The sequence below is a fragment of the Castor canadensis genome, chromosome 10 (assembly GCF_047511655.1).
Source record: "Castor canadensis chromosome 10, mCasCan1.hap1v2, whole genome shotgun sequence".
NCBI classification, from domain to species: Eukaryota; Metazoa; Chordata; class Mammalia; order Rodentia; family Castoridae; genus Castor; species Castor canadensis.
Genome location: NC_133395.1, coordinates 58,538,198 through 58,557,901, shown reverse-complemented (window position 1 = coordinate 58,557,901; position 19,704 = coordinate 58,538,198). Strand labels below are relative to the sequence as shown.

Genomic DNA, 19,704 nt, shown 5'->3' with positions numbered 1-19,704 from the left:
ATTGATGCAAAAATCCTCAACAAAATAATGGCAAACCGAATTCAGCAACACATCAAAAAGATTATTCACCACGACCAAGTAGGCTTCATCCCAGGGATGCAGGGGTGGTTCAACATACGAAAATCAATAAACGTAATAAACCACATTAACAGAAGCAAAGACAAAAACCACTTGATCATCTCAATAGATGCAGAAAAAGCCTTTGATAAGATCCAACATCATTTCATGATAAAAGCTCTAAGAAAACTAGGACTAGAAGGACAGTTCCTCAACATTATAAAAGCTATATATGACAAACCTACAGCCAGCATTATACTTAACAGAGAAAAACTAAAACCATTCCCTCTAAAATCAGGAACCAGACAAGGATGCCCACTATCTCCACTCCTATTCAACATAGTACTGGAATTCCTAGCCAGAGCAATTAGGCAAGAAGAAGGAATAAAAGGAATACAAATAGGTAAAGAAACTGTCAAAATATTCCTATTTGCAGACGACATGATTCTATACCTTAAAGACCCAAAAAACTCTACTCAGAAGCTTCTAGACATCATCAATAGCTATAGCAAGGTAGCAGGATATAAAATCAACATAGAAAAATCATTAGCATTTCTATACACTAACAATGAGCAAACTGAAAAAGAATGTATGAAAACAATTCCATTTATAATAGCCTCAAAAAAATCAAATACCTAGGTGTAAACCTAACAAAAGATGTGAAAGACCTCTACAAGGAAAACTATATACTTCTGAAGAAAGAGATTGAGGAAGACTATAGAAAGTGGAGAGATCGCCCATGCTCATGGATTGGTAGAATCAACATAGTAAAAATGTCGATACTCCCCAAAGTAATCTACATGTTTAATGCAATTCCCATCAAAATTCCAATGACATTCATTAAAGAGATTGAAAAATCTACTGTTAAATTTATATGGAAACACAAGAGGCCACGAATAGCCAAGGCAATACTCAGTCAAAAGAACAATGCTGGAGGTATCACAATACCTGACTTCAAACTAAATTACAAAGCAATAACAATAAAAACAGCATGGTACTGGCACAAAAACAGACATGAAGACCAGTGGAACAGAATAGAGGACCCAGATATGAAGCCACACAACTATAAGCAACTTATCTTTGACAAAGGAGCTAAAAATATACGATGGAGAAATAGCAGCCTCTTCAACAAAAACTGCTGGGAAAACTGGTTAGCAGTCTGCAAAAAACTGAAACTAGATCCATGTATATCACCCTATACCAAGATTAGGATCAAGGATCTTAATACCAGACCCAAACTCTTAAGTTGATACAAGAAAGAGTAGGAAATACTCTGGAGTTAGTAGGTATAGGTAAGAACTTTCTCAACGAAACCACAGCAGCACAGCAACTAAGAGATAGCATAGATAAATGGGACCTCATAAAACTAAAAAGCTTCTGTTCATCAAAAGAAATGGTCTCTAAACTGAAGAGAACACCCACAGAGTGGGAGAAAATATTTGCCAACTATACATCAGGCAAAGGACTGAAAACCAGAATATACAGGGAACTTAAAAAACTAAATTCTCCCAAAACTAATGAACCAATAAAGAAATGGGCATGTGAACTAAACAGAACTTTCTCAAAAGAAGAAATTCAAATGGCCAGAAAACACATGAAAAAATGCTCACCATCTCTAGCAATAAAGGAAATGCAAATTAAAACCACACTAAGATTCCACCTCAGCCCTGTTAGAATAGCCATCATCAGCAACACCACCAACAACAGGTGTTGGCGAGGATGCGGGGAAAAAGGAACCCTCTTACACTGTTGGTGGGAATGTAGACTAGTACAACCACTCTGGAAAAAAATCTGGAGGCTGCTTAAAAAGCTAAACATTGATCTACCATTTGATCCAGCAATACCACTCTTGGGGATATATCCAAAAGACTGTTACTCCAGAGGCACCTGCACATCCATGTTTATTGCGGCACTATTCACAATAGCCAAGTTATGGAAACAGCCAAGATGCCCCAGCACTGACGAATGGATTAAGAAAATGTGGTATCTATACACAATGGAATTTTATGCAGCCATGAAGAAGAACGAAATGTTATCATTCGCTGGTAAATGGATGGAATTGGAGAACACCATTCTGAGTGAGGTTAGCCTGGCTCAAAAGACCAAAAATCCTATGTTCTCCCTCATATGTGGACATTAGATCAAGGGCAAACACAACAAGGGGATTGGACTATGAGCACATGATAAAAGCAAGAGCACACAAGGAAGGGATGAGGATAGGTAAGACACCTAAAAAACTACCTAGCATTTGTTGCCCTTAATGCAGAGAAACTAAAGCAGATACCTTAAAGCAACTGAGGCCAATAGGAAAAGGGGACCAGGAACTAGAGAAAAGGTTAGATCAAAAAGAATTAACCTAGAAGGTAACACCCACGCACAGTAAATCAATGTGAGTCAATGCCCTGTATAGCTATCCTTATCTCAACCAGCAAAAACCCTGTTCCTTCCTAGTATTGCTTATACTCTCTCTACAACAAAATTAGAAATAAGGGCAAAATAGTTTCTGCTGGGTATTGGGGGGGGGAGAGGGAGGGGGTGGAGTGGGTGGTAAGGGAGGGGGTGGGGGCAGGGGGGAGAAATGAACCAAGCCTTGTATGCACATATGAATAATAAAAGAAAAATGAAGAAAAAAAAGAAAGGCAAATACTATGTTTTCTGTCATATGTGAAATCTAAACTTAAAAAGAAGAAAGACATGAATATAAAAGAGACACTGTTTGCAGGGGAGTCAACGGGAAGGGGAGGCAGAAGGAAAAGGGGAAGGGGAGTGAAATACTTTACACGCATTTATGACACTAGAACAACAAAACCTGTTAAATTATTTTAATTTTCTTTTTTTTTTCCCCCTTTTTTGGTGGCACTGGGATTTGAACTCAGGGCTTCAATACTGACTACACAGGCACGCTACCACGTGAGCCACTCCACCAGCCCAAACTGCTAAAGTTGTTTTAAAAAGAGAGGGAGAAGGAAAAGAAAGAGTAATGGGGGAGCCAATTTGATGAAAGCACTTTAGACACATGTATGGAAATACCACAATGAAACCCCTTTGTACAATGAATCTTCATTAATTTTTAAAACTCCAGAAATATTTGTTGGCTCATCTCTTTCCTTTGTGACTGTCCTTTGATGTTTTATATTCCGTTACATGCTGCATAAGAACATTTCGGTCAAAGATTGACTGCATATATCACATTGGTACCATAAAATTATAACAGAGCTGAAAAATTCCTATCACCTAGCAACGTTGTAACAAAGAGCAACACAGTGCTATGGGTTTGTGGTGGCGCTGGTGTAAACAAACCCACTGCACTGGCAGAAACAAAAAGTGCCACCATACAGTTATGTCCAGGGAATTATTATTTTTGTGTTGATAATAAATGACTATATTACTGGTTTTACATTTATTATGTTATACTTTTTATATCATTTTATAGTATTCACCTTCTATAAAAAATAAGCTTACTATCAGACAGTGTGCCTTGTTACTTCAGCCACAACTTCCACATTTGATTGTGTCAAGAGACCACAGTGAAGGACTGACCTGTTCCTAGGTTTGTTAAGTTCATTCCTTGATGTTTGCACAATGATGTAATCGCTTAGTGATGGGTGTCTCAGAAGTATTTCCACTGTTAGGCTACATGTGACTATTTTGGAACTACTGTTGCTAGGCATGACGTGTTTGTGAGTGTGACATCCTCTTGATCTAGTGTTTCTTGTTTTGGTATTTCTTTATGGTATTTTAACTTTGAATCCTATTTTTTTCCAATACTAAAATTGTTGTCTTGAACTGGGTGCTGGTGGCACATGCCTATCATCCCAAGCTACACAGGAGGCTGAGATCAGGAGGATCAAAGTTCCGGGCCAGCCCAGACAAAAAAGAAGTTTGTGAGACCCCATCTTAACAGAAAACAGCTGGGTGTGGTGGTGCAGTACCTGTCATCCCAGCTACAGTTGGAAGTGTAAAATAGGAGGATTGTGGTCCAGACAAGCTTGAGCAAAAAGCAAGACCTTATCTCCTAAATAACCAGAGCCCGAAGGGCTGGAGGTGTGGCTCAAGCAGTAGAGGCCCTGAGTTCAAACCCCACTATTGCCAAAAAAAAAGAAGAAAGAAAGAAAAAGAAAGAAAGGAAGGAAGGAAGGAAGGAAGGCAGGCAGGAAGGAAGGAAGGAAGGAAGGAAGGAAGGAAGGAAGGAAGGAAGGAAGGAAGGAAGGAAGGAAGGAAGACAGGAAGGAAGGAAGGAAGGAAGGAAGGAAAGAAAGAAAGAGCGAGCTGTTTGGTTATCTTTCGGTTCCCATGTCTTAATTTTTTTCCACCTATGTTTTACCAGGTATGCTTTGACTATGACATGTGCCCCACAGGCTCATGTGTTAAAGCTGAGGTCCCAAACTGATATTATTTTGGAAGGTTCTGGAAACTTTAGGAGTCAGGAACTAGCTGGAAGAAGTAAGCCACTGGGGACAGACACTTAGGGTTATCTTGTCCCTGGTCCTTTGCTGTCTCCCTCTTTCTGCTTCCTGTCCATCAAGAAGTAAAGAACAAGCTCTGCCTCATGTTCCTGCTGCCATGATGTTCTGCCCAAGCCATGGGGCCAAGCAACCATGGACTGAAGCCTCTGAAACCATAAGTCAAAATAAAACTTTCTTCCCTTAAGTTGTTCTATCAAATATTTTGGTCATAGTGACACACCAGTAACTAACACACCTATTTGTGTCCTTTTTGTTTTAAGTCTGTTTCATGTAATTTATAGATTACTGGATATTGCTAACTTAAACTCTGAGAGTCTCCATCTTCTGGACGATGAGCTCAACATGTACATGTGTTTCTCCCTGTTTTGTGCCTTATTATCTTTATTTTCTATACTTTAATTTTTTTGGATTCATCTCTCCAGCTTTCAAGTAGGAAGACTGAATTAAAAACATTGATTATATTTATTTTTCCCATAACTTTCTTAGATGGATCAAAATCCTTTGTAGCTAAGGATGATAGCATACCATCAACCCGCGTTCACCTCCCAAATACACTGATATCACTTCACTCTAATTCTGGTTGCAATCAACAGGTGAAAGAAAAAAACCATTCCCCAGCCTGTCCTCTAGCCCCAGATCACAGCCACTTCCACCTTCTCCCTTGGAGGGAAGGGACCTCACAGTCTCTGAAGTTCTCCAAGTTCATACACATTTTCTTTGTAACATCTCTTACCATCCAATAGATGTTTTACTCATTAATAACCTGCGCCTTCCTATTAAAATGTAAGCCTTTTAATTCTACTAAACTTACAGAATTGTTCCATCAATACCATAATCCAGTTTTCTCTGGGCAGGGCTTGGGGGAGGGAGCCAGTAGTTTTTGCTGGTTTGCCACCTGAAAAAGTAGCACCTTTGTGCTTAGATTAGTGCTATCCCTTCATCATGTGTCAGTGGATTTGCAGATGAGATGATGCAAGGGAATGGAGACTTTGGGACGGTAGTAGGTCATGAGAATAGGGCTTTTGTGATGGGATTCATGCCATTGTAAGAAGAGACAGGAACATGCTCGCTTTGCCCTCTCTGCTCTCTGCCATGGGAGGGCACAATAAGAAGATGGACATTTGCAAACCAGAAGTGTCCCTACCAGACAGTGGATTTCCAGTATCTTGCTTTTAATCCCAGCCTCCAGAATGATGAAAAATAAATGTTTGTTATTTGAGTCACCCAGACTATAGTCATTTTTTATAGCAGCCCAAACTGACAGGTAGCTTAAGTTGGTTCTTGTTATCTGAGCTACGAGGTCCTAAAATAACATGTGAATAATTTTAATATGAGGATTGGTTGTATATTTAACAGTGTAAACAGTATTGTTAAGAAAGGGTCCTCTTTCAGAATATATCAGTAACACAGTAGGGATGCAATCATCAAAATCTGTAATATGATGAACTAATTTTTTTCAAAATACAAATTGAATGGAGAAATGAGGAAAGGGAACCTATAAATCAAAAGAGATTTAAAAGCTATACAAACCAATTGCAATGGTTTTTAAAATCTTATAAATGTCAACCAGATGGCTCATACCTATAATCCTAGCTATCTAGAGGCAGAGATCAGAAGGATCTCTGTTGGAGGCCAGCCTGGGGGAAGGGGGATTTCTCAAGACTTCATCTCAACAATGGCTGAGCATGGTGGTGTGTACCTGTCAACCCAGTTATGCAAGGAAGCACAAATAGGAAGACTAAGGTGCAGGCCAGCCCGGGAATAGAGAGAGCTATCTCAGAAGTTAACCAGTGCCAAAAGGGTTGGCCCAAGTGGAAGAGTGTCTACCTAGCAAGCCTGAGGCCCTGGGTTTACACGTCAATACCACAAAAACAATAGCAACACCCTACTCCCCCAAACCAAACCAAACAAAACAAAACCGAAAAAACTTTATAAGTCAGTTGAGGAAGTTTGAACTTTGCGTATTTGATGACATAAAGGAATTGCTCATTTTCTATGCATAATGATGACAGAGGTGGTGATAGTTAACCATAAGAACGACAGTGCAATAGGCACCATGAAGGAGAAGTAAGGGAGGGCTCTGGGGAAGAGAGTTTAGAGTGGCACAGGGTTGGGGGAGGCCTCTTAGGTGGAGCGACGTTTAAACTGACCATGGGAGGAACCATCAGGTGGAAACTGAGACGTGTGCTCCTAGCAGAAGTATGGTGTGCCTTGCAGAATCAAGAGACAGAGCAAATGGTAGATATCAATAACATTTACCAGCATGGAAAATTAGTGAAAAAGCAGATTTGAAGAGAGAGATCAGCAGTTCAGTTTTGGCCTATCATGTGTGAATCCTGGGTTCTATTCCCAGCACATCACGTCCACACACAAGAGTTCTATTTTGGACATAATTGTTTAGGTGAGTGTTTTATAGACATTTAAGTAATGCCTGGGATTTGACAATACTTTAAAATGTGAAGAAAACCTTTCCACAGGCCTTCCTCTGTTACATCAGTTTCTAAAGGATCCCCCATATTTTCCTCCCCTGCCTTCCTACCACACCTGACTCATCACTTTTCATTCATTCATTCAGCAAACACATGGACATGATTACCTTGAGATGCTCATTACATGAGGTATTTAAAAGGTGATATCAAGAGGTAATTGGATTTATAAGTCTAAGCTCAAAAATAAGATTTAGACTGTAGTTAAATTATAATTTGCTTATGTTTCAATAAAAATTTACTAAGATTACAGCAACGGAAAAAAAATCTATAGTGGATATTGAGAAATTAATCACCAAAAATTTTGCCTAGTCTGCCAAGGGAAAATATCTGAGTGTGCCTTTAATTTAGTCTTATTCTCCTTAAAAAAAAAGAACAAAGCCTATTCTGGTGATGAATGCTCTTAAAACCCCCAGGAGTACCAGCTGGCAGCCATAGTAGCTATTCCAAGCAATAGAGGGAAAGTGTTCTGCTTAGAAAACGCAGTAATTAATGATGGAGGAAAACAGTTTAATTTGCTTCTCAACATGAGGGTTTTATACGGTGAAAGATGGCATGTTTGGGCTGAATGTGAATACCATGAGGGGAAAATATGTGAGTTGATATGTCTGTGTTATATGAAAAGTGTTCAGCTGTTTAATGGATACATTGCAAAAATCAAGACAATATCTTAAAACATCTTGAGAATTTTCAGTGTAAAACTCTAGAAAACGATGTCTGTAAGGAGTTTTGGGCAGCTCAACAGTACTAATACTTGGGAAATGAGGGTTCTTGCAAAGGAGTATGTCTGGACAAGTTTTTTGTGGGGAGGCACTGAGGTTTGAACTCAGGGTGTCATGCTTGCTAGGCAAGCGCTCTACCACTTGACCACTTGAGCTACACCCTCAGTCCCCACCTTTTTGCTTTAGTTATTTTTTTAGGTAGAGTCTCACACATTTGCCCAGGACTGGCCTCAGACCTTGATCCTCCTATCTCTACCTCCCACATAACTGGGCTTACAGTGCAAGCCACTGCACCTGGCTGTGGCTGGACGAGTTTTTCAGGTAACAAAGCAATGATGAGAATATTTCTGTGGACAAAAAGGAGTGGGATTACCATGGCTAGCAATATTGGAGATGAGACATGACTGCTTGGGCAACATCCTTCATTGAGTTACTTTGTGTTCATCCTTGAGACCTCAGTTCGGATCCAAGGGCTCCTCAACTGACCATCTGGGCCCCGTTTCTTCAACCAGGACATGTCCTCCTTATAGGTTCTCATGGACTCCAATCATTCTTTCACAATGTGTAATACCACTGTCATGAAATCATTAGCTGTATATAGGAGCAGGGCTCTCAGGCCACACGCAAGATATATAACAATTTGTATCACAACAGCCCACTTAATTATGGTGGCAGGGACGTCAATTTGGGGTCCCAAAGGGTTCAATAGTTCTGCTGGACTGAGGTTCAATAGTTGGAGGGAGGAAGAGAAGAAAAGGTGTTGGGGCATCCGCCTTGTCACCAGTGCTATGTGCCCATGAAGCTGTCTGCGATGATCTCTATAGTGCTGCTTGGTTCTATTTCTCAAGCACCATGCTATTAAACAGTAATAGCTAGAGAAAGGACAGCTGTGCTGCCAATGCCAGCTCTGAAGCCATGAAAACAGCCTCACTAGTTAGGAGAATACAAGTAGAGGGAAGGAAATAGATAAAGAAAAAAATACTGATTAATATTTTTTAAACAGTAATTCAAACATATATTTACTTTGTCTGGGAATGTGGATTTAAAGTTATGTGGGAGAAAATTTTTCAGTCTTTGCTGGCCATATAAGTCTAGCATGGAAGCTGAAACCTCTTTAAATAGTTTTAAAATAGTATCCAAATTGGAAGTAACACAAGTGTCCACTGACAGATGAATGCATAAACAAAATGTGGTATATACATGTGATAGACAGTAGTTAGCCTTAAACAGGACAGAGATTGTGGTACATGCTGCAGCACCTTGAGGACATTATCCTAAGTGAAACACACCAGTCATAAAACATAAATGTTGTATGATCCTGTTTTTATGATGTACCCGGAGTAGTCAAAGTCACAGAGGCAGGAAGTAAGATAGAAGTTGCCTAGGAGTAGATGGAGAGGGAAATGGAGAGTTACTGTATAATGGGCACAGAGTTTCAGTTTTGTACATCAAAATGAGTCTGAAGATGCAGAGATGGATGGTGGTGATGGCTGCCCAACAATATGAATGTTGAACTATGCACTTGAAATGGTTAAGAAGGTAGAGTTTAGGTTCTGCATACTTTGCTGCAACTAAAAAAGTATTATTAGCTGCTGGAGGTGTAGCTGAACAGCAGAGCCTTTGTGATCAAGAGCCTGGGATCATCTCCAGCACTAACAAACACTTATGTAATTAGTTGTTTACTGTCTTTCTCTTCAGTGAGGAGACAAGCTCTGGGAGTGGCATCTCAAGATCTTCTTGATCACTCTCTGTCCAGGATCTAGTACAGTACCTACCACATGGCAGTGGCTCTATAGACATTTGTCAAATGAATAAACAGTCCTCAGAATAGGATTTGGGGGCAGAATGTGCCCCAGGAAAGCAGAATCTCACATAATGAATTACCTAGGAAACATTGGCAGAGAACTGCATAATTTGCCACTGGTAATATTTGGTTGCCATAGCGCTTGGGAATTTGTGAACATATATCTTGATTAAATGCAGAAAGAGAGGAAAACTAGGTATCTTATTACATACCTATAGTCACATTCTTAATTTGGTCTCCCTGAAGAAGAGGGCTTTGAGTCTTAAAACAATGTAGACATCTTCATTTTATAGTACTTATTGTATTTTCATGGGTTACCACAAATAACTTACATTTTAGCTTACATTTTACTTATAGGATTCCACCTAAAACATTTTTAATTACAGAAAATAGAATAGAGAAAGGATGTCGTGGGAAGTGGGAAAAGAATTGTAGGATGATAAAGAGGAACAAAAGATAGCTGAACGGAAGCAAGCAATTGTAATTGAAGATAATATTTATTAAAATTAAAAATTCATATGACTTTTGACCCAGCAAGCTCATGCCTGGGAATATATCCCACAGAGATAAAACCACTATTTCATAGAGACGCATGTGCACAGATGCTATTGAAGCAATTATTCACTGTGACTAAAAGCAGGAAACAAATCCATGGCTGAATAATTTATGTCATATCAACATCATGAATTATTATTCCACCATTAAATAGAATGAATTAAATCTAAACCAATTGACTTGGAGAGATTTTTATGAGGTATTGTTAGGAAAGGAAGAAAATGTATATAATGCTCCCTTTCCCCCCAAAAAAAAAAAACCAAACAAAAAACTCCAAATCTCTACACACGATTTTGTTATCATGGAGAAGAAAGAAAGAAAGAAAAAAAAAACACATGGGAAGATGAGTGATTAGCTGGTGATCTGCTTTAGGTGGAGGTGGAACAATGGCTGATGTTGATAGGAGGATTAGAAAAGGATTAGAAAAGGAGGGGAAACCAATCAAAGGAGAAGAAAGAAAAACATTGCACCAAGTAACAAAAGCACATAGGATTTGCATTCATGTAAAATTACATGTGAACATATATATATATATAAAATATATATATATATAAAATATATATATATAAACAGTACTGATGCTGTCTGTGAGCAGAAGATCCTGGGTTTTGTGCTCCAAATGGAAAAATCCAAGCAGAGCACATGGATGGGGTGAGGTAGGATAGCTTTATTGAGAAAAGGAGAGTCACCTTTTCTGCCAGGTGAGGAAAGGGAAGAAGAAGAAGGGGACACAGTGGATGCAGGTGGGGTCCACCAGCAGAGAAAGGGTGCTTTTCTTTTTCAGGTGTCTTTAAAACCTATACTACCCCATGGGAGGACAGGCTCAGGAGGTTCACACCCAATAATGAAAGATTGGGGAGGGGCATGGGTGGTTCCCAACCGGGTGGGGGTGGCCTGGCCCATTCCCAGGCAACCTACATGAGTCCCAAGCTTCTCCTACTTCTATACATACACATATACATATACATATACATATACATATACATATACATACACATATCTATATGTATATATATGATGCTGGGATTGAACCAAAAGCCTTGTGCCTACTAAGCACATGCTCTACTACTGAGCTGTAGCCCCTGCCCTGAAAATGACTGAAGTAAAAAAAAAATACGCAGAAAAAGCCCAACTGCTTGCATCTTCTTCAGGTCAAGGGTCTGCCCCTTAGTTTTGATTCCATCATATCTGAGGGAAGCGCTGGGCCCTGCTGTGGGAGGGAGAGCTACAGTCACTGATATCGGGACCACTGCCACTGCTGCCACCATGAAGAAAAAAAGTTCTACATTCATTTAAAATGCATGATATTGGAGAGATTCCAAGATGGTGACTAGAGGGAGGAAGCAGAAAGCATGCTTCCTAAAGTAAACTCTTGGAGAGATGCTGGAGATACACCTGGCAGGAAAAACCACCAAGAAGAGGCAAAACTCTGACACCTCCACACCCCCAGCCCATGCATAGCATCCCCATACCACATTAAACGGAGAAACCAGGAGGGCTCCTGCACTGCCAGATGCCAGCTCCTAACCTGTTTGGGAGCCCACCAGAACTACTACTCAGAAACCAACACCAGGACTGGATGCTGAAGGACTAACACCAAAACTATTAAGACTGAAACTATTGCATTTGAACTTGGGAACTTTTATTTTTATTTATTTATTTATTTAATCCTCCCTCTGTCTCTCTAATGCCTGTTTAGCTCACTGTTGATTAGTACACTATCTCTCCCTGTTTATTTCTTTGGCTCTGTTTTTTGTTTTGTTTTGTTTTTTTCCCTTTTTCTTTACTTCTTTGCTTTCCCTCTCCTCTCACCCTTCCATTCTAAATATCATCATTGTTACTATTACAAGCTAGACAACACTGAATTATACACAGTACAGGGACAGTAACAGTAGCAAGGGGACTGATGGGAAGAGAAAAAAGAGGGAAACCACTTTCCCCCCAATAATAAATTAGTACAGAACCAGAGGAAATGAACAAAACAAAAGCCCAGATCCAGACTCCAACAAAATGAAGATAAACTATGCCAAAGAACCCAATGAAGCCCACAAGAACACCCTGAAAGAAGAAATCCTAAAAGTAATCAATGAGAATTTTATAGCGATGATACTGGATATGGTCAATCAAAATGTACAGGAGACACTCAAGAAATTCCAAGACAACAAAAATAGAGAATTTGAGAAAGCACAAGAACAAATAAAAGAAACTATAGAAGCACTGTATAAACACCAAAGTGAAACAAAGAACTTGATAAATAAAGAGATAAATGAACTCAGGATGAAAATAGACAACATTAAAGAGGAAGAGACTCAGGATATGGAAAACCTCAGAAAAAAGAGTGAAACAGAAATGCAAAACAAAATGGAAGCCCAATCCAGCAGAATAGAACAAGCAGAAGACAGACTCTCAGAATCCAAAGATGAAATGGTAATTAAAGGAAAAACTGAAGAACTATTAATTAAACAACTCAAGACCTGTGAAAAGGAAATGCAAGAACTCACTGACTCCATCAAAAGAGCAAACCTGAGAATCATGGGCATTGAAGAAGGAGAAGAGGTGCAAGCAAAGGGAATGCATAATATATTCAACAAAATAATAACAGAAAATTTCCCAAATCTAGAAAAAAACATACCCATACAGGTACAGGAAGCCTCCAGAACACCAAACAGACCTGACCAAAATAGAACTACCCCACACCATATTATCATTAAAACAACAAGTACAGAGACTAGAGAAAGAATAGTGAAGACTGTAAGAGAGAAAAAACAAATAATAGACAAAGGTAAACCCATCAAAATCACAGCAGTCTTCTCAACAGAAACATTAAAAGCAAGAAGAGCTTGGGGTGAAGTCTTCCAGGCACTGAATGAAAATAACTTTAACCCTAGGATACTCTACCCAGCAAAACTATCATTCAAAATAGATGGAACAATAAAAGTCTTCCGTGATAAGCAGAAACTATAACAATATATGACCACAAAGCCACCACTACAAAAGATTCTTCAAAGGATTCTGCACATAGAAAGTGAAACCCAACTTAACCATGAAAGGGTAGGCAGCACCAAACTACAAGAAAAGAAAAAGCAAGAAAGTAGAGAGTAACATCAATTTAGCTACACACAATCAAACCCTCAAAAAACTAAGACAACTAAATGACAGGAATCACCACATACCTATCAATACTAACACTTATTGTTAACGGACTTAAATCCCCCATCAAAAGGCACTGTTTGACAAACTGGATTAAAAAGGAAGCTCCAACAATTTGTTGCTTAAAGGAGACGCATCTCATTGATAGAAATAAGCATAGGCTTAAGATGAAAGGCTGGAAGAAGATTTACCAAGCCAACGGCCCCCCAAAACAGGCAGGAGTAGCAATATTTATCTCAGACAAAGTAGACTTCAAACATACATTGATCAAATGAGATAAAGAAGGACATTCCATACTAATAAAAGGGGAAATAGACCAAAAGGAAATAACAATTATCAACCTATATGCACCCAATGTCAATGCACCCAATTTCATCAAACATACCCTAAGGACCTAAAAGCATATATTAACTCCAACACAGTGGTAGTGGGAGACTTTGACACCTCACTATCATCAATAGATAGGTCATCCAAATAAAGAAATCCTAGATCTAAAACATACCATAGATCAAATGGACCTAGTTGATGTCTACAGAACATTTCATCCAACTTCTACATGATATACATTTTTCTCAGCAGCCCACAGAATCTTCTCCAAAATAGATCATATCCTACGGCACAAAGCAAGCCTCAGAAAATATAAGAAAACAGAAATTATACCATGCATTCTATCTGATCACAGTGCATTAAAACTAGAACTCAACAAAAATAAAGACAAAAACCATGCAAACAGCTGGAAACTGAACAACTCATTGCTTAATGAACAATGGGTCATTGATAAAATAAAAGAGGAAATTAAAAGGTTCCTGGAAGTCAATGAAAATGAAAACACAACCCACTGGAACCTATGGTACACAGCAAAGGCAGTCCTGAGAGGAAAGTTTATAGCCATGAGTCATATATTAAAAAGACTGAAAGATCTCAAATCAATGACCTAATGATACATCTGAAACTCCTAGAAAAACAAGAACAAGCAAATCCCAAAACAAATAGAAGGAGAGAAATAATAAAAATACAAGCTGAAATCAATGAAATAGAAGCCAAAAACACCATACAAAGAATTAATGAAACAAAAAGTTGGTTCTTTGAAAAAATAAACAAGATTGATAGACCCCTGGCAAACCTGACTAAAATGAGGAGAGAAAAAACCCAAATCAGTAAAATCAGGAATGCAAAAGGGGAGAGAATAACAAACACCATGGAAGTCCAGGAAATCATCAGAGACTACTTTGAGAACCTATATAAACTTGAAAATCTTGAAGAAATGGACAGATTTCTAGATACATATGATCATCCAAAACTGAACCAAGAGGAAATTAATCACCTGAATAGACCTATAACACAAAAGGAAATTGAAGCAGCAATCAAGAGTCTCCCAAAAAAGAAAAGTCCAGGACCTGATGGATTCTCTGCTGAATACTATCAGACCTTTAAAGAAGAACTGATACCAACCCTCCTTAAACTGTTCCATGAAATAGAAAGGGAAGGAAAACTGCCTAATTCATATTATGAAGCCAGTATTACACTTATCCCAAAACCAGGCAAAGACACCTCCAAAAAAAAAAAGAAAGAAAGAACTACAGGCCATCATCACATCTGAAACTTATAAGTCAGTGACAGAGGAACGGGACAGCCTTAAGCAATTTTGATCTCTAAGAGAGATCAAGACTCTTAATCATGGTCAATTTCCTTTTTTTCCTGACTGTGATGGAGGTGGGAAGTTGAGGGAGAGATGGGACTGCTGATTGGTATGTTGGAATCAAATTACTTAATTATAACAATGGAAATGAACATTTTCTGGGTACCTTATGTGAGAATCCAAGCAGAAAACACTTCAGAAAATTGATTGAGAAGAAAGAAGTGAGGAAAAAATCTCTTGGAGAGTAACCTGTTTGACTCACTATGGGATCTAGTATATAATCAGAAAGGGATCCCCACCCTTGTCAAAATGGTCTTCTCTGGTTTTGTGATACATGGCATAAGCTGTAGGATAGATCAGAGGTGCACAGTGTGGAAAACCCCATGTTGGAGAGGTTCAGCGTTTGGAATTTGGAGTGTAGAGCCCATGGATTTTGATCTGCACTCACTCTATATAGGCTGCTTTAATAGCCTTAGAACTGTGGTTTAAACACAAAAGTAGTCAAGTTAACAATCTGGATAATGGGTAGAGGGCTAATCTGGTGCCTGGATGGTAGTGATCGTTTACACTCCTTTTTGTCCTCTCTGCTCGCCCATTTCTTCAGGGGATCACATTACATTTGCCTTCCAAGCTGCCAGAAGGAGAAAAAAAGAGGGGAGAGTATGGCCATATTTTTAGGGGCCACACTCAGGTTGAATGCATGCCACTGGCCAGATCCCAGTCATATGACTCCATCTAGCTGTGAGAGAGGTTGGGTAATGTAGTTTCAGATTGACCAAAACTTCCATTGTTAAAGACAGGGAGATAGCTATGATAGCCATTTACCTCAAAGCCCACAACTGTGTCTTTTTAAGACTAAGAGGGAATGGTAGGATAAACTCCAAAAGCATAAAGGAGGGAGCCCTAATTTTATGGATGGTGGGGTGGAGAGCTCAGGGAATTAACTTTTTCCCAAGAAAATGATTTTGAGCAGACATCTGATGCTGCTAACTTGATGAAGCAAAGGAAGGAGTTCTAGGAGGAGGAACAGTGCACAAAGTTTCCATAATGAGAGTAGGAAAGCATGTCTGAAGAAACAAAAAGAGGTTTAATTTAAAGAAATGCATACATCGATTTTCTTCTCCCTAACCTGAGGCTGGCTAATGAAATGAAATGTATTCCAACATGTGCACCAGTGCTAAAAGGCACCATTTGTTTTTCTGCTTGGAAATATCCCACTGTGGTTTTGTTGCGGGAGGTTGCTAGCTGAGATAGGAAACTCTGAGGCAATTAGCAGGAAGCAACGTTTTCTTGCGCACAGACCCAGTGGACTCGTGTCCAAAGGCTGAGCTCCGAGACAAAGCGGTCTCACCTCATATACCCATGCAAGCAGGTTACAGAGGCAATAAAATTAAAAGACAAGGTTTAACCCATATATGGTTACCAGCAATTCTATAGGATACTTTACCCTAGTGCTATGTGACCTTCTTCACCTTTGAATTCTTTAGGTTTTATCTCTCTGCTATACCATCCCTTCCCACCCCCCCACCCTCCGCTATAGTATCAGAACTCAGGCCTGAGTTCTGGCCCTTCTCCCTGCTACATTATTCCCCGCTTTGATGCGTGGACCAACCTAGGGTCAAAGAGCATCATTTTAATTTAGGCGTTTGTATTTCCATAACATCATTATATGTGAAGCCGTTTTTCTTTCTATAATAGTCCCGACAGACCTCAAAACGGGGGGACCAGGCAGGGAAGTATTAAGCATGCTCCTAAGACTAGGCCCATTGCCCCTATCAAAGTTTTGAATCCACCAAGGCAGAAAACCACCCTCCAAACAGGTCATTGGAATCCCATCCTGGACGGGGACATGGGCAAGCCTTCTCATTTTGTCAGTGATCTCCTCTATGACCTTTCTTTCATCATCAATCTGTAAGCAGCAGTTGCTCAGGTTAAATTTTCCACAAACTCCTCCCTCAGAGGCCAGCAAATAGTCTAAAGCCAAGAGGCTCTGATGGAAGGCATTGCGCATCTTAGTGCTTTGTTTTGACAGCAAATTGAGGGCTCTTGCAGTTTCATTAGTTATCATTTCAACAACAGCCTGCAGCCTGATGATGTGGTTGAGCATATATACAGGGGTGCGATAGACCCAGAACTGTCTTTTGCCCAGGTGGCAGGACCAGAGTACTGGATGACTAACTTAGGAGGCCATCTGCTATTCCCAAGGCCAATGGTCTCCCATGTTGGACCCCCAACAAACACAGCACAAAGTGACACTCAGTGTCTTAGCCAGTGAGAGGAACAAGTTTTTAGCTTTGGCAGAGATGGAAAATTCACTCCTCATCTCCTCATAAAAGGAGTGAAACACTTGGTGTGAGGAACTCTCATGGGTAAGAGTTAATTTGAGGTGTCTCAGACTCCCAGGGTCAAGACTCTGTTTATCTATTTTTATATTAATTACTTTCCCAGTGTCTAATAAGACGGCTGAAGTACAGTGAAATTTACAGGGTTACAGGTGCCGAGGGTGCAGTCAGGGGCAGCTGTCCCCTTGTGAAGGAGGACTGTGTATTTAGCCCTCTGCCATGTGGCCAATGAAACACAGCCCCAATAAGAACACATCATCACATGGCCGAGACCTGCCTCCCCGCACATATACTTTTCATTTGACGTCTAGGCTCTTTCCCAGCTAGGCCCCCACAGCCACAGCCTGTACCTCCACACCCACCTTTGTCTATGGCCCCATGTGCATCAAAGAGCACTGACACTGGTTTACCAGGACTAAACACCTGGGTGCAGCTGACGAGTTTCCCAGGGTGGCGGATGCTCCTGACCTCTAACCGCTGCTCCAAGGGTGGTATATGGGGTTGAAACAGATATGCTGGTTACCATGGGAGCACACTAGATAGGTGGTGTGGTTGTGAGTGTATGCCCGATGACAGAGCCTGTACAGGAATAGTAAGTATGGAAAAGCAAAGTCCTAGTGACAACACTTCCTGCCTGAATAGTGTGCATACATAGGTCACAGGAGGGCTCTGGAGCCAGGAAGGGAAACAGATCAGTAACAGTAAATAGTAATTATGTATCCTGCCCAAAAGAGATAGAAGAGAGCTTATAAAAATCTTTCACTATGAGACCAATCAGTGGGGCACTTTCTGCCAAGCCTATTGTGAAGACTAGGGTGAGAACTACAGCAACAGATACAGACAAGGGTGACAATGCACTACAGTGAAATAACTGGTGTGGAAAACAACTCACCCCTTGGTGAGTTGACTTCTCAAGCTTCTCAAGCTTCTGCTGTGTGTAGATTAGTCAGCTTCTGGGGTGACTAATGCAGGGCTGTCATCCCGTCTTCTTGGTCTCCTGTTGTTTCCTGGGAAGCAGAGACCTGTTGAGGGAGAGTGCTCAGTTTCCAGAGGGTTATCTTACACAGTGAAGCCAGATCAGGGATGCACTCCCACTTGAGAGAAGCTGGCTTGACTTGACTGTGGTGGATCCAAGGAGCAATCTCTGCTACTTTAACCACGGTGGGAGTAGACAAGATAACAACAAAAGGGCCTCTCCAAACAGGATTTTAATGGGTGGACATTTAAAATTTTTTTTTTTAACCCAGACATTGTCTTTTGTTTTTGTTTGTTGTTGTTGTTGTTTTAACAGAGTAGAATTACCATGGCAACAATATATTATCAGTATGTATGTCCAAGAAAATATGTTGTTTTTAAAAAAGTTAAAACTACCATCTTTAAGTATCAAAGGACATGTTTAGAGCCAGTAAAAATAGTTACTTTGTCTTTATTTAAGTAGAAGACCCTGTCTAAAAATATGAGTTTGTGTCTGGAAGGGCTTTAATACATAAGAACCATTTCTTTAATCCTCTCAGCCTTGGTTATTTTTGAGAGGTTTGGCACTAGTGACTCCATTTGAACTTTGATGGCATTCCCCCCTTGTCTCCAAACTGCTTGACTCTGAGCAGTCTCTTCTGAAGATCTGTCTTCCATCCAAGTACTAACCAGGCTGACCCTGCTTCAGATGAGATCGGGTGCATTCAGGGTGATATGGCCGTAGGCTGAAGATCTTTCTTGATTGGTTGCTCATCTGGATTTTGTTTGGTTAGTTTTGGTCCCATGTTGGGGGGGCGGAAATAACAAACAGATCAGGTAGGAGTCAGTGCCAAATAGACCTTTTTGGCCAAATTTAAGCAACAAAGAGGTTTAGAAGGAGTGGCTCTTAGGCAGCAGGCTTTTAGACAAGGACAATACAAAACAAAATCCAACAAAAGCAGACATCTAAAAGCTAACCTGGTTGATACATAAGTAGTTATTACAGTCATTTTTTTATGGACTTGATTATAAATGTCCAGAAGGATCAGAGCTGTAATGACAAAAACTTAAGAGTCATGGTTAAAATTTTGATGGATAATTTAGCAACTAATAGAACAATGTATCAGCACCACTAACTTTTTGTTACCATGTTTATCTAAATCTTGTATTTTAGAAGCTTGATATATTATAAATATATTTAACATATAGGAATCAGCCGCAGCATCACAACTCTATAGAGGTTATATATACATATTAGTTTAGTTGTTGCTTTTGAAGTAAAACCTCAGATTTTTATCAGTTGTCGGGGGAAAGAACAGTTTTAGTAAACCCAAATAGCCCAGTCACAGACACACATAGGGTACCAGCTGTATTAGAATCACCTAAGACAACAGTTGTTTAACCATGAGGTCATCTAGAAAGTTTTATATAAACTGTTAGAATGTAAGGGGCATGGAAGAGGCAGAGAGATGGCTCAAACACTGGTACAGGGTTTATTGTTTAGGCAGGAGCTCTGTGGAGGACCCCAG

At 39.9% G+C, this 19,704-nt stretch overlaps 1 long non-coding RNA gene across 1 annotated transcript in view; it reads right to left on the bottom strand.

The window, feature by feature from the left end:
• Positions 1 to 18,274, bottom strand: part of LOC141411602 (uncharacterized) — a 45,043-nt gene extending 26,769 nt beyond the window's left edge. Inside the window, exon 1 of the long non-coding RNA XR_012436442.1 lies at positions 18,114 to 18,274. This is a non-coding gene — a long non-coding RNA (uncharacterized lncRNA). The remainder of the gene's footprint in view (positions 1 to 18,113) is intronic.
• Between the last annotated feature and the right edge of the window lie 1,430 nt (positions 18,275 to 19,704).